Here is a 15,165-nt window from a genome sequence, read left to right on the forward strand (position 1 = left end):
CACCAAAGGACTCGCTTTTCAAGGCCCAAGATAGTATTCTGAGCTAGGGGTAGCATGAGGTACAGCATATGTTTGCAACCATTTGGTGGCTGCTTCCACCATTTTAAGCAGATAGGGCTTACCTTGATGGGTTTGTGGAAGTGTAATATAATCAATCTGCCAAGCCTCTCCATACTTAGATTTTAACCATCACCCCCCATACCATACAGGCTTTAAATGTTTGGCTTGTTTGATTTCAGTGCATGTTTCACATTCATGAATAACCTGTGAAATAGTGTCCGTAGTTAAGTCCACCCCTCAATCATGAGCCCATTTATATGCTGCATCTCTACCTTGATGCCCTGAAGCATCATGGGCCCACCAAGCTAGGAAAAGTTCACTTTTATGTTGCCAGTCTAAATCCACCTCAGCTACTTTAATCTTAGCAGCCTGGTCTGCTTACTGGTTGTTCTGATGTTCTTCAGTGGCTCAACTTTTAGGCATATGAACATCCACATAACCTCTTACAGGCAGGCTCTCTAGCCAAGCAGCAACGTCTTGCCACAGTGTGGCAGCCCAAATGGGTTTACCTCTGTGCTGCCAGTTGCTTCTCTTCCATTGCTGTAACCACCCCCACAAGGCATTTGCTACCATCCATGAGTCAGTATAGAGATAAAGGACTGGCTGCTTCTCTCGTTCAGCAATGTCCAAAGCCAGCTGGATGGCTTTCACTTCTGCAAATTGACTAGATTCACCTTGTCCTTCAGTGGCTTCTGTGACTTGTCGTGTGGGACTTCACACAGCAGCTTTCCACCTTCAATGTTTTCCTACAAGATGGCAGGATCCATCTGTGAACAGTGCATACTGCTTATCAGTCTCTGAAAGAGTATTATACGGTGGTGCTTCTTCAACACGTGTTACGTCCTCCTCATCTGGAGATATCCCAAAGTCTTTGCTTTCTGGCCACTCTGTAATCACTTCTAAGATCCCTGAGCGACTGGGATTTCCAATTTGAGCTCGTTGCGTGATCAATGCAGTCCATTTACTCCACATAACATCGGTTGCATGATGCGTAGAGGGTTCCCTTTGAACATCCAGCTCAGCACCGGCAGTCGAGGTGCTAGGAGGAGCTGTGCTTCAGTACCGATCACTTCTGAAGCAGCTCGGACCCCTTCGTATGCTGCTAGTATCTCTTTTTTAGTCATTGTAGTTGGCCTCAGATCCTTTGTATCCTCGACTCCAAAAACCTAAGGATCGACTTTGAGTTTCTCCTGATGTTTTCTGCCAGAGGCTCCAGGTAGGGCCATTATCTCCGGCTGTGGTGTAGAGCACATTTTTAACATCTAGTCCAGTCCAAACTGGCCCAAGGGCCACCGCATGAGTTATCTCACGCTTAATTTGTTCAAAGGCTTGTCGTTGTTCAGGGCCCCACCCAAAATGGTTGTTTTTCAAGTCACTCAATAGAGAGGGCTCACAATCTGGCTGTAGTCAGGAATATACATTCTCCAAAAACCTACAATGCCCAAGAAATTCTGTGTCTCCATTTTATTATCAGGTGGAGACAAAGCTGCAATTTTCTTGATCACATCTATTGGGATCTGACAATGACCATCTTGCTATTTTATTCCTAAAAATTGGATGTCTTGACCTTGCTTCATTTTACGGCAAAGCTGGCATTCAAAAGAATCTGAATTATTCTCTCACCTTTCTCGAAGACTTCTTTCACTGTTTTGCCCCATACATTGATGTCATCAGTATATTGCAAGTGTTCTGGAGCTTTCCCTGGTTGCAGCATGGTTTGGATCAGTCCATGGCAGATGGTAGGACTGTGTTTCCACCCCTGGGGCAAGTGATTCCATGTGTTCTGGACACCCCTCCAGGTGAAAGCAAACTGCGGCCTGCACTCTCCTGCTACAGGAATAGAGAAAAATGCATTAGCAATGTCAATTGTAGCATTCCACTTAGCTGCCTTTGACTCCAGTTCAAATTGCAATTCTAGCATGTCAGGCACAGCAGCACTCAGTGGTGGTGTAACTTCATTCAGGCCACAGTCTCCACCCATCACTAGACTTACTCATTGGTCAAATTGGGCTGTTAAGAGGTGAGTGAGTCCTACTGATCACACCTTGAACCTCCAGCTGATGAATCAACTTCTGGATAAGAATCAAAGAGTCTCAATTGGTGTGATATTGTCAGTGATGCACCATCGTGGTCGCAATTGGCACCTGCTGATCGCCAACCATCAGCAGTCCTACAACAGAAGGGTCCTCTAAGAGACCAGGCAAATCAGACAGCTGTTCAATATTCTTAGTGTCCACAGCTGCTATGCCAAATACCCATCGATACTGCTTTGGGTCCTTAAAAATACTCTCTCCTGAGGTAGTCTATGCCAAGGATGCACGGAGCATCTGGACCAGTCACAATGGGATGCTTTTGCCAGTTTTTTCCAGTTAGACTCATTTCAGCCTCTACAACAGTCAGTTCCTGGGATCCCCCAGTCATTCCAACAATGTTAATGGATTGTGTTCCTTTATAGTTTGAGGGGATTATAGTGCACTGAGCACCAGTGTCCACCAAAGATTTGTACTCCTGGGGGTGTGTTGTACCAGGCCATCGTATCAGCACAGTCCAATAAACTCTGTTGTCCCTTCCCTCCACCTGGCTGTGTCTGCACAGTCTCTGGGTATGAATTAGAGGTTTCTTCAAGAGGATCAGAATCTCTTCTGCTGCTTCTGGAGACTAGAGCAGTCATTTTTCCTACAAGTTTTTCCTTTTAACTCATGTACTCATTTCTGAAATTCTGAGGTAAGTCTTCCATCCCACCTCCTCATGTTTTCTCCCTGCTCACGTAGGAAGAACCACAGTGTGCCTCTCTTTGTGGACTTCTTCTATCCTCTCTCTTTGGATTGGAAACACCTTCTCCTAATAGCTGAAACACAGCCTGTGTACAGGCTGTGAGTGGAACCTGTCTTCTCTGAGTGTTTTGATTTCTTGCAACATCTTTTCAAACCGGTCATCAGATTTTTCACACAGTTTCTCCACAGTTGAGACACAAGTCCGTAGAGAATCAGCAAGGCTGTCCTCAAAGTTGCTAAGCTGCCTGATCACATCAGAAAAGTTTTATCCACCTCCAGCTGTCCAGACCATTGCTGCCAATGACTTAGCATATGCAGGTGGTGCATTTTGTACAAACCTGTGTCACAAAGGTCGAGTAAAATTGATTCTATCTGTGTCTGTCCCCTCTTGGGTGTTTGGCTCAAAAAAGATGATCTCCCGTGCAGCTAATTCTCTCAGGAACTGGACACCTCTCTCCATAGTTTTCCATTTCCCTGGATTGCATATAACATCTTCCTTGAAGGGAAACCGTGCTTTCATAGCTGTCAGGAGTCACCTCCAGGGGTTGGAGAAGTCAGTCTCTCTTGAAATTGCCCTATTGAGGATGGCATCCCATGACAGAGATCCCAGCTGCCTGGCTTCCCTGCCTTCTAGTTGTGGACCATCAGCTCCATTATCCCAGCATTGGAGCAGTCAGGTTACAACATTCTCACCTTCACAACGACTGAAGTCTTTTCACAGATCTCTCAGCTCACCTGGAGAAAAGGATCAAGTGGCTATCACTTCCTCTTCCCTTTGTGTTGATGATACTGATACAGGGAATTGACAATTAACTAATTAACACTTAAAAAAACTAACACTTGACACTTAAAGAACTAACCCTACCCCACATCACTAAAGACACTTAGGGAGCTAACCCTTTAACCCACATCACTATTGCCTAGCCTTGCTTAACTCTCTGTTACTTATTGTACAAAAAAAAGGACTTCACTGACACTTTGCAAAAATAATAATCCTTGATGCATCCTTGGGTGAACTAGATTACAGAAATTTGGGCACAGAACCGGAGATATGCCAGTTTTAACCAACTCAGCAGTCTGAGACCCAACCAACTCATCACACTGGACCAAAGGTGGCCGTGTACAGAGAAGAGGACCTGGGTTCACGATCACTGCGCAGCTGCAACCAGGAGGAGCCAGAGGTGGAGACTATGGAAATGATCTCCCGGAACTCATTGTAATAAGAACCGCCTTCTCGGGGACAGGTGATGAATACGTATAGGCATTCCTAAAACTTTCATGAATATGTAACGCTTTACTGCATTTAACCAAGTTCACAGCTACTGTAATTTTACACACGTATTAGGTGAAATGATTCCCTGTGTGTCCGATGTCGTAAATAAATACATACCTTCTTTATAACCTCAAGGGTTGTAAGGTCATTCCGCGCCTCAATACCACTTGTGTTGGTGATGCCTCTTGGCCGTCATCTACAGCATGAATGGTCTTTTCTGTGACTCTTACAACCAGCAAGTGATGTTGACACGGGCTCAGTATCTCTTGATTTATTTCCAGAGCATAAATGACTGTCACCACCATTGACATAGCCACAGTGCCTGTTGTGGAGGTTGCAGCAGCAGCAGTGCCCAGTGTCGGGGGTGCAGTAGCTGTCTTGTCAGTCACTGAGGCTGGAGAAGCAGCAGAGCCTGGTGTTCGGAGGGCAGCGGCTGTGGGTGCTGAAGCAGTGGCCTTGGCTGTTTTGCCCCATGTGAAGGGTGGGGGGCAGTGGCTGTAGTAGCTGCCTTAGGATATGCCATAAGTGCCGAGCCTGTCACCAAGGCTTGAGCAGACACAACGTATATCTCAGGAGTTGGAATAAACACAGTCCTCCTATTTAGCCTCCTCTCTCTTATCACTAGCATGAACTGACACACATTCAGCAAACCTGACAATATCAACAGAGTACGATCAAATACCCAAAGATACTCAAAATTCTTAAAAACATCTGTAATCTGTCCTAACATAAAAAGAAAGGTCTTGTGAGTTAGCTTTTTGATAGATTGGCTCATCCAATTTGAAAACACGTAGGTGTATTTCTCTTTAATCTCTACTGGAAATTTGTCTAAATACAACAGTAATGAATATAAATTCATTACCGGCTGGAGTATAATAAAATAAACCAGTGCCAGTCCACACAGCAACATCATCACCATACACCAGTTTCTGGACATGACAGGAAGCATGAACCTATTAGTGAAATATGCCCAGCACAAATAAGGTACTGCAGAACACACTGTAGAGAGTAACTCATACAACTTATGTCACGGTATCTTTAAATCAATACAATTGAATCTGTTTTAATACTACTAGATGATATCTGAAGCACAAGGACTTGTGAGTATCTTAACCCTATGAGCTCGCACCATGCCAAGAAAATTGAATCTGCATCACAGCAGTAAAAACACCAAAATCTCCAAATTTTATCCCCTCTTAGTGCCAAATTTTACCCTTTTTTTTTTTTTTTTTTTTTTGAACCCCATGTTGGGTGCCACACAAGTCAGCACAAATGCCATCAGGTGTTCCTGGAAGTTCCATGAAGGCCAGTGGGACAAACAGTGTCTCAAGGTCACTTCATGTTGGGAGCAACATCCCATGGAAAACCACCTGAATGCAGCACTGGGATGTGCTTCCCTGAATTGAGATCCCTGTGTCCGTTCCTCATTACATGGGACATCTCAGACAAGTGCAGACCAGGGAGATACACCACAAGGCTGAAGTGCCTCCCGTCAGTTGGAACAGCGGCAACAGGAAGCCAGAGAGACACTGTGACTCCTGCGTCTGTGTGTGAAAGGAAAGACTGTCTCTGAACATCCCTGGGTACACAAGGAGTCCACAAGAACAGCCCAGATGAGGATGCCTGACAGACCCTGACGTTTCTGTGTGTGACTCCAGGAACAAACCCCAGTGGCCCACTAAGATTCATCTCAGCTGCCTTGGACAGGCTCATTGCAAGTGCTCCTGTCTGCTATGTCACCCTTGCCTGTGATTCCAGATTGTCCCCTCAAAAGTGACAGAACAATCAGAGAGGATCTGAAGTCCTCGAAAAAAGCAGATGTCAAACACTTCTTCAGGAAAGTCAGGAAAGGGATTTATGAGAATCACAGGCTGGTGAGCATGTCTCTGTCCCTGGGAAGGGGGCATGTCTTCCTGTAGTCATTTCCAGGCACTTGAGGGGCAAAAAAGGGATTGCTCAACCAAAATGGGAAGTGGAAAGAAACACATGTTGTGTACACGGAAGTTTTTAAGGCCTCAGACATGTTGTCCCATGGTGTCCTCATAGCCAGATTGGTGCTGTCAGCTGAAGAAGTGGATGCTGGGTGGGAAGTTGGCTGAATGATCAAGCCCAAATATCATCAGTGATACAAAGTCCTTCATGCAGTCAGTCACCAGTGGAATCACTCAGTGACCAGCACCTGAGCCAACATGGTTGAACATCTTTATTCTCCCCCTGTATGATGTGATGCCGAGCACTTTCAGTGCCTTTCTGGATGATGCAATGCTTTGGACAACCTCACCTGGTTTACTCTTCTCTGAGCAGGAGAGTGAGACAAGATGATGTTCAGGGGTCTCTTCAAACCTGAGCTATTCTGTGATTCAATGAACCTTTCCCTTGTAGAGTTTTTTTTGAAAGCAGGATAGCTGGAGGTAGAAGAAAAAAAGTAAATAAAGAGGTAAAGGAGAACATGCAAATTGTGTCACATAAACAGCAGTTTCTATGAAGAACGTTTCTCCACTCAAATAGTTAGTAGGAAATATAATTGATAAATTTGAGAAAGCAGGCACAGTTTTGGCTGGTCAGGTCCTGGGCCAGACACATGGTCGTGTCTATCAGAGAAGCTGAAAGGCAAGCAGCAGTCCTTGGATTTAGAAGATCATGATGAGGTGACTTCTCTCTGGTCAGTTGAAAGACCACAAAAAACCTAATGGGTTGGGTTTGGAGAACACCCAGGAGTGGATTGGGCTCAAGTCAGGTGTGACATGAGCAAACTCAGGCACCATTACAGAAAAGGAGATGGGTCATTTGACCAGCTCCCTGAACACAAGTATTGCTGTGCAGTGGCACCTGAGATTCCCAGGAAAACCCTCCTCTTGATCCAGAGTAGTGTGACTCGAGGTGTCCTGGATGACCTCCTTATTCACATGGTGATTTAGGCTCCCACTTTTCTGACATATTCAGTCTTTATCAGGAGGTGCTCCATATCAATATGAACTGGAAATTGCTGAGACCACCTATTCTGGAAAGGGAGCTAAGGGCAAGCAAGGAAGGAAATGGAAGAAATTCTGCTTTATTGCTATTTATTACTGAAATGCTCTTTGTTTGGCTCCAGTCCTGAAATCTCTCTAATCATTGACACCAGACCAGAAGCCTTTAATAAAACCTTGCAAAGAGACTTGGCTTGAAAGGTCATTTAAGTGTTAGTGACTTCTCCGCTGCCATGATCCTGAACTGCAGCTACTAAAAGAATGCACAAACCTCTAATGATATAGAAGACAGAAGCAAAAGCCAAGATATTGATGGTGTTTGGAGCCTCAGGAAGGGCCATCATTGACACAGCTGTGAAGGAAACAAACAGTCCCTGTCCCTGGAGGGTGGTGAAGCAAAAACTTGAAGACACTGGTTACAGGTGGTAAAGGCAACGCAGAGGTGGTGCTGATGCCATGTCAGCCCTTCATCTTTGTTTATCACCAGAATGGCCAAACCCTGACCTCCAGGGCCTGGCAAAAGACACCCTTTCTCTCTGGAAGACATTGTATTGCTGTGATGCTGTGGGTGTTTTGTACTTGTACTTCAGTAAACATTTTGACACCATATCCCACAGCATTCTCCTGGAGAAGCTGCAGCTCATGGCCTGGATGGGTGGACTCTGCGGTGGATAAAGAACCGGCTGAAGAGTTGGGCCCAAAGAGTTGTGGTGAACGTGGCCAAATCCAGTTGGCGGCCGGTCACAAGTGGTGGGCTCAGTATTGGAGCCAGTTCTGTTTAATCTCTTTATCAATGATCTGGACGAGGGGATTGAGTGCACCCTTAGTAAGTTTGCACATGACACCAAATTGAGTAGGAATGTTGATCTGTTGGAGGGTAGGAAGGCCATACATAGGGATCTGGACAGTCTGGATCCTTGGGCTGAGCCCAGTTGTCTGACGTTCAACAAGGCCAAGTGCTGGGTCCTTCACTTGGGTCACAACAACCCCAGGCAATGCTACAGGCTCAGGGAAGAGTGGCTGGAAAGCTGCTTGGCAGAGAGGGATCTGGGGATGTTGATTGACAGCTGGCTGAACATGAGCCAGGGTGTGCCCAGGTGGCCAAAAAGGCCACCAGCATCATGGCTTGTATCAGGAACAGTGTGGCCAGCAGTGATTGTGCTTCTGTACTCGACACTGCTGAGGCCCCACCTTGAATCCTGGGGTCAGTTTTGGGCCCCTCATCATAAGAAGGACATTGAAGTGCTGGAGTGAATGCAGAGGTGGCAACAAAGCTGTTAAAAGGCCTGGAACACGAGTCTGATGAGGAGTGGTTGAGGGAACTGGGGCTGTTTAGCCTGGAGAAAAGGAGGCTGAGGGGAGACCTTATTGCTGTCTACAACTACCTGAATGGAGGTTGTAGCATGGAGGGTGTTGGTCTCTTCTCCCAGGTTGCAAGCAATAGGATAAGAGGAACTGGCCTCAAGTTGCACCAGGGAAGGTTTAGATTGAATATTAGGAAAAAAATTCTTCACAGAAAGGGTTGTCAGGCATTGGAACAGTCTGCACAGGGAAGTGCTAGAGTCACCATCCCTGGATGTTTTTCAAAGGCATTTAGACGAGATTCTTAGGGACATGGTTTAGTGCTAGAGTTGAATGAGATTATGGTTGGACTCGATGATCCTGAGGGTTTCTTCCAACAGAAACGATTCTATAATTCTCTGATTCTATATGCTTCCCTTTTTCTATGGAGTTTTCTGTTTCCCCAGGCTTCTCTGATAGTAGCTCTGCTTATTTTCCTGACTATTGGTATGTACAGGCTTGTACTTGACCGACACTGTCCTTGAACACCAGTTGTGCAGAGCTCTGCTTCCCATCTGTGCTGGTCACGTGGACTTCCCATGAAAAGTTGCAAGTCTGCTCCTCTGAGGTCTAACATCTGCACTCTTCTCCTTCCCCTTGGTAGGTGAGTCCCCCTCTACTTTACGGTCATGACAGCAAATAACAACAGCAAATTCCATATCCATGTCCATTTCTTCCTTCTTTGAGAGTAACAGATGCATTTGAGCATCACCATTGTTGACTGATCTGGCAGCTGTGCTATAAAGACCTGTATCCCAAGCTGTGTCTTGACCAAGACCCTCTGGAAACCTCCAGACTACTGGCAGGCTGTTGTGGTCCCCTTCCAATGAATGTCAGGGTAATTGAAGGCCACAAGTGGACTTAAATGGGTTATTTGTCTACCACCAAAATTTCAGCATTAGCAGTCTCTCCTCTGACCCTAAACCACAATGGTTCACTAATTTGTTAATCCAACAGAGGAGCTCCACACATCCTTCTTCACATGGAGGACACTTCCCTCCTGACCTTTCTGGCCTCCTGACCATCCTAAACCCCCTATCACATCACCCCAATCATGTGAGCTGTCCTAACAGGCCTCAGTAGTTATTTCCTCCAAGTGGAATGAAGAGATTGCACACACAGCTCCAGCCCCTCCTGTCTGTGCCCGAGGCTGGGGACATCAGTGCCTGTCTGGGCTGCAGCACCTCAGCTGTGGCACATTTGGGTAAGAGCAGTCTTGCAAGAAAGAGACCTGCTACCAAGTCCCCAAGACCTCAGTTGTGCAAAGGCTTTCCTTCAGGGGAGAGACTTGCTGGAGTGGATGGCAAAAGAAATGAGAAGACTTCATTGACTCAGCTGAATCCCTTCCCTCAGAACAGATAAAGGAGAGTCCTCTCTGACACTCTCTGGTGTCCTGTCTAAAAATAATAAAACAAAAACGGTGTTCCTGGAGCTAAAGCTGTCTCTGATTGAGAAAATCAACTGCTGGGAGAACAAACCCTGCTCTCCCCAAAGCCAGAGAAAATCAGATCTGGGCCGTGCAGCCTGAGCAGGAGAAGGGTTTGCTGTCTCTTGTGTCTCTGCTGCCCTGAGTGCTTGTGGTTGAGGTGGAGCTAATCATCAGAAAGGAAGAGATGATGTTGAAAATGGTCTTGGTGTGGACATCCTGTGATTCAGGCACACTGTGAAGGTCATTGGCCTGATCCATGATTAAATCATCAAGGGGATGGTTAAACAATGGGGAACAGAAGAAACAGCAGAGTTTGAGAGTGAAGGAACATGTGTGGAGACCCTGGTGTGATGTGCGTTGTACTCATGCACAGCCCAGCATGTACTGGATAGTGATGGGACAGACCTTGCATCACTGCAGTGGCAGGATTCAGTCACTGGCCCAAAAGCACCAAATCTGTTGGAGTTTCCCTGAGAGGTGCCTGTCACACAACTGGTCTGAATGGGAACAGGGTTCCTGTGTAGGACCTGTGCTGTCCATGTCAGGTGTATGCAGTTGTGCTGGACAGCCTCGGCACCTCCCACAGCACTAACAGGCCTGTATTTGTAAATTAAATCATAACTCAGCTACCGTGAATAAGGTTAGGCAATGAAGGGATGCACATGAAACAATTGCCATATGTAGAAAATACAGCTGATGGAGAACAGAAAAAGAGACACTTGGATCTGGCAGTACCACAGGACTCCATTTGGTCAGCTGAAATCCTCTATAGGCTGCCCTGGACATAAGGAACTGTCACAGGTTCAGTTGTCCTACATGTGGGCACTTCCTGTCATTTAAGTTGGCCAAAGGAATTTCCCACCAGCCTCCAAGAAGATGCTCCCAGGTGCTGCCCTGTCTTTGTGAACTGCTCCATTAGGGCTTGCAGTTATCTGTGTGCATCTTGGTAAACTCTGGAAAAAGATATGTCACCAGGTGTCTGTGTCTGAACATGTTCCCCCTGCCTTCCACCTCCATTAATTAGCAAGAGAGCTGAGACAAGGAGCTCCTGTGCAGAAGCCTGTTTTGCACACATCTGATCTGAGGAAAGATGAATCCCGCCTCCTGTGGGTTTGTGGTGTGCATGGGATAGAGCTAGCTCCTCTTTTGGCTCTAAGGACTACAAACTCAGCATGAGAAGACTTCATTGACTCAGCTGAATCCCTTCCCTCAGAACAGATAAAGGAGAGTCCTCTCTGACACTCTCTGGTGTCCTGTCTAAAAATAACAAAACAAAAAGGGTGTTCCTGGAGCTAAAGCTGTCTCTGATTGAGAAAATCAACTGCTGGGAAGAAGTTTCTCTCCCCAGCTGAAGGTCAGAAAATAAGTAGTTACGTCAGCCTGTTTCACAGCAGGTCCCCCTGGAACCCCAGAGACACCTGGAGGGAGCCCAGAGGGGACAGAGAAAGTGCCCCCTTGGGCTGCTCCTGTGCTGCTGAGCTGGGCTGGGCTCCTGGCACAGAGGGAGCTCATGGAAGCGGCAGCGCTGCAGAGAGACAGCTCTGCCCAGGAGCAGCTCCTCTGCACACGCAGCAGGGCTGAGGGCTCTGACTGCAGCACCGAGGGCAGAGGAGCCAGGCAGAGAGTGGTTAAAAACCATGTAGAGTGGTAGGTTGCTGAGTGCTCAATGAGAGACAAATCTTCACAGTCCTAACATGGTAAGTCTCTGCATGTAGGACAATGCAGCTGCATTTCCTGGAGAGATCTCCAAAAGCTGAAACATGACTGGTGGGAATTGTAAGAATGGTTCTCCTTTGTTTTCTGGTGTGGAGAAGGAGGACATTCTCTAGAAGAGGTGAACACCTCTTCCTGCTGCAGCATCAGCGGGAGAGGCCATGAAAGCTCCTTTCTCCCAGGGGGTGGCTGCAGGGGTGTGAAGCTGGGTGAGCACCTAGGCGTACCTAGGGCTGTCCTGCAGAGCTCAGCGCTCAGCCTGCCCCGGGGAGATCCCAGGAACACTGAGGGGAGAAGCTCTGGGTGGAAGGAGTGACCTCTAACAGGACAGGGTCCTTCTGCTCTCAAAAGGGTGCTGTGTGTGTCAGGGCTGCTCCAGATCACCCACAGGGCCCTTCTGACAGTTCCTTCCTCCTTCTGAGGACCTTTCATTTGAGAGCAAGGTCCAGGCAGGAGTAACCTGGTTTTGCTTTAGCCTTCAGTTCATGCTGGGGGGGTGTAAAGGGGAAAGGAGCTGGTAACTTCAGAGAAGTGACTGGGACTCTTGAACCATTAAGCGGTGTGATCATTAGGTCTGCTAGGAACGTGATAAACTGCTGCACCTATCTCTCAGCCTACAGACAGTACTAGCATCCACTTTGCTGGCAACACCACAGTTTGTCTGACCTGCTTTTTACCACCTGCAAGCAGGGTGGTGTCTTTAGACAGTACCCTCCCAGGGGGAGTTTTCTGACAGGCAGAACTGAACACATAGATGGTGGGATGGGATCCCTCAGAAATTACTGTGAGGAAAATGATGTGGGGACAGAGAAGCAGGTGGAAATGGTCCATGAAGCAGAGAGGTGGGCAGGAAAGAATACAATACAAAATGGTAAAGTCATGGAAATGAGAACTGGGAAAACTCCCTGTCATCCCCTCCCATGCAGAGCCCTTCCTCTGAGCAAGCCCCCTGGCCTCTTCTATGACCCAGCCAAGTCTGTGTCCTCGTGGCCGTGGGGCACAAGGCAGCAGCCGCCCACTCTGCAGCCAGAGCTCTGGCAGAGGAGAGGTGCCTCTCTCCAGCCAGCACCCATTTCCCTCTGCAGAGCACAGGGTGAGTGTGATGCCTCTCAGCATTGCTGGTTGAGAGGCTGCCTGCATGGCTGGTTACGGTGATGACTTTCTCAAGTGTCTTTGTCTCTCTTCTTGCCTCCCTTGGCAGAAGAATCCTGGTGTTGTTCCTCCTTTTCCCACCTGTCCGTGCTGCTCCTGCTCCTGCTCTTGGACTTTGTGGGGTTGGGGGAATTTCAGACACAACCCCTTCGAGCCTTGCTAGAAAAGGGTCTGCATGGGAGTGAGGAGCCCCAGCCCCCCTCTAACCTGTGAAGCTCCAGGAGATGTGGGCTGTGGGCTTGGGAAGTGAATGTCTTTGCCAAGAGGAGATCCTGCCTGTAGGACACTTGGACCATTTCCCTGCAGTGTCCTGAGAGGCTGTGTGCTTGACACCAGACACCGCTGTCTCACAGCATCTTTGCGATCTGTGAGATGCCCCTAAAGAAGCCCCAGAGGTGCTAAGACTGTGGAAATAGTGTTGAGCAGCTGTATGCAGGCAGCTGAAAGGTGCCCTGTGTGTCTTGCCTAGACAGAGGGTGTGTCTTCCACCCTCAGGCACCCTGTGAAAGAGGGAGAAGTTTGGAGACCTGAGCCTTAAGTCCAGATGCCTCTACCCTCAGCAGGGTCATGTTTCTTTGAAGGACAACCTACGACTGTGATTATCCTCCATCTCAAGGACATAGGAGCAATGAGGAGCTGGGAACAAGACTGACATATAGCCCAGCTCCCCTCTGACTTCACTGAGTGACAGTGAACATTTTGCCACTCAGGTCTCATGACAGAAATGCTGAGAATTTCTACCTTTGAAGAAGACAGGTAGGACAGGACTATCTAAAAGAAAAAAAGGAGAAAAAAAAATACTTTCTGCCTTGAAAAGTGTCTCTGAACTTTTCACTTGCTTTTCCTTCTTCACCAGTCTGTCATCATCAGAGGCAGAAAATGTCCAACAGCAGCTCCATCACCCAGTTCCTCCTCCTGGCGTTCACAGACACATGGGAGCTGCAGCTCTTGCACTTCTGGCTCTTCCTGGGCATCTACCTAGCTGACCCTCCTGGGCAACGGCCTCATCATCACCACCATAGCCTGTGACCAGCACCTCCACACCCCCATGTACTTCTTCCTCCTCAATCTCTCTGTTCTTGACCTTGGATCCCTCTCCACCATTCTCCCAAAAACCATGGCAAATTCCCTCTGGGACACTAGGGCTATTTCCTATGTAGGATGTGCTGTACAGGTCTTTTTCTGTCTGTTCCTGGTCACAGCAGAATATTCTCTTCTCGCAGTCATGTGTTACGACCGCTACATTGCCATCTGCAAACCCCTGCACTACCGGACCCTCCTGGGCAGCAGAGCTTGTGCATACATGCCAGCAGCTGCCTGGACCAGGGGGTTTCTCCATGCTCTGCTGCACATGGCCAATACATTTTCACTACCACTCTGCAAGGGCAATGCACTGAATCAGTTCTTCTGTGAACTTCCCCAGATCCTCAAGCTCTCCTGCTCACACTCCTACCTCAGGGATTCTGCACTACTTGTGGTTACTGTCTGTTTATTCTTTGTGTGTTTTGTGTTCATTGTGGTGTCCTACGTGCAGATCTTCAGGGCCGTGCAGAGGATCCCCTCTGAGCAGGGACGGCACAAAGCCTTTTCCACGTGCCTCTCCCACCTTGCTGTGGTCTCATTGTTTGTCAGCACTGGCATATTTGCCTGCCTGAAGCCCCTGTCCATCTCCTCTCCATCCCTGGACCCGGTGGTGTCATTTCTGTACTTGGTGGTGCCTCCAGTAGTGAACCCCCTCATTTACAGCATGAGGAACCAGGAGCTCAAGGAGTCCATTAGGAAATGGATTTCATGGATATTAGTCGATGTTGAATAAATTTTCAGTGATTCTACACAAATGACTTCTAGTGTATCCCAATTAGGCCTGTACTCTATTTCTTGTTTTATCCTTTTTATTTTGTTAGCTTTACATATATTTTGCAGTTATGGTGTTCCTACATAAGCATTTTTATTCAGCTTACACTCTTGAGAAATGAACCCAGTACAAATGATTTTTAAACACCTGAAACCTGTATAAATTTTTTTCTAGCATTGTTTCGGAGCTGACTTTTTCATTGCCTCTCTGTAATAAAATGACATCTCCCCCTTGCAGTTTCTTTAGATTTGGCTGTTGTTCCATAAGCTGATATCAACAACAAGCCCAGGAATTTCACCCCCCCAAACAACCTGAGTGAAAAGCTCATTGTCATATTGGCAGCTATTACAGAACAAGGTTTGGATTTAGGACACATCCCTTCTTGTCTGTTGACAGAGAAGATGGTGAACGTTCACTGAGATAGGGTCACATTGCACTGTCCCAGTGCATGATGGGGCAGAGGACATCCTTCAGGAGAGGAATCAGGAGGTGCCCAAGGAGCCCATAAGATACACATGAACCGTGTGTGCCTGAGGTGGGCAGTGACTGGAGTCCAAAGAGTAAGAGATCACCCAGTGTGGCCTCAACCAAAAGGAAAG

The sequence above is a fragment of the Nesoenas mayeri genome, assembly GCF_963082525.1.
Source record: "Nesoenas mayeri genome assembly, chromosome: 6".
Classification (NCBI taxonomy): domain Eukaryota; kingdom Metazoa; phylum Chordata; class Aves; order Columbiformes; family Columbidae; genus Nesoenas; species Nesoenas mayeri.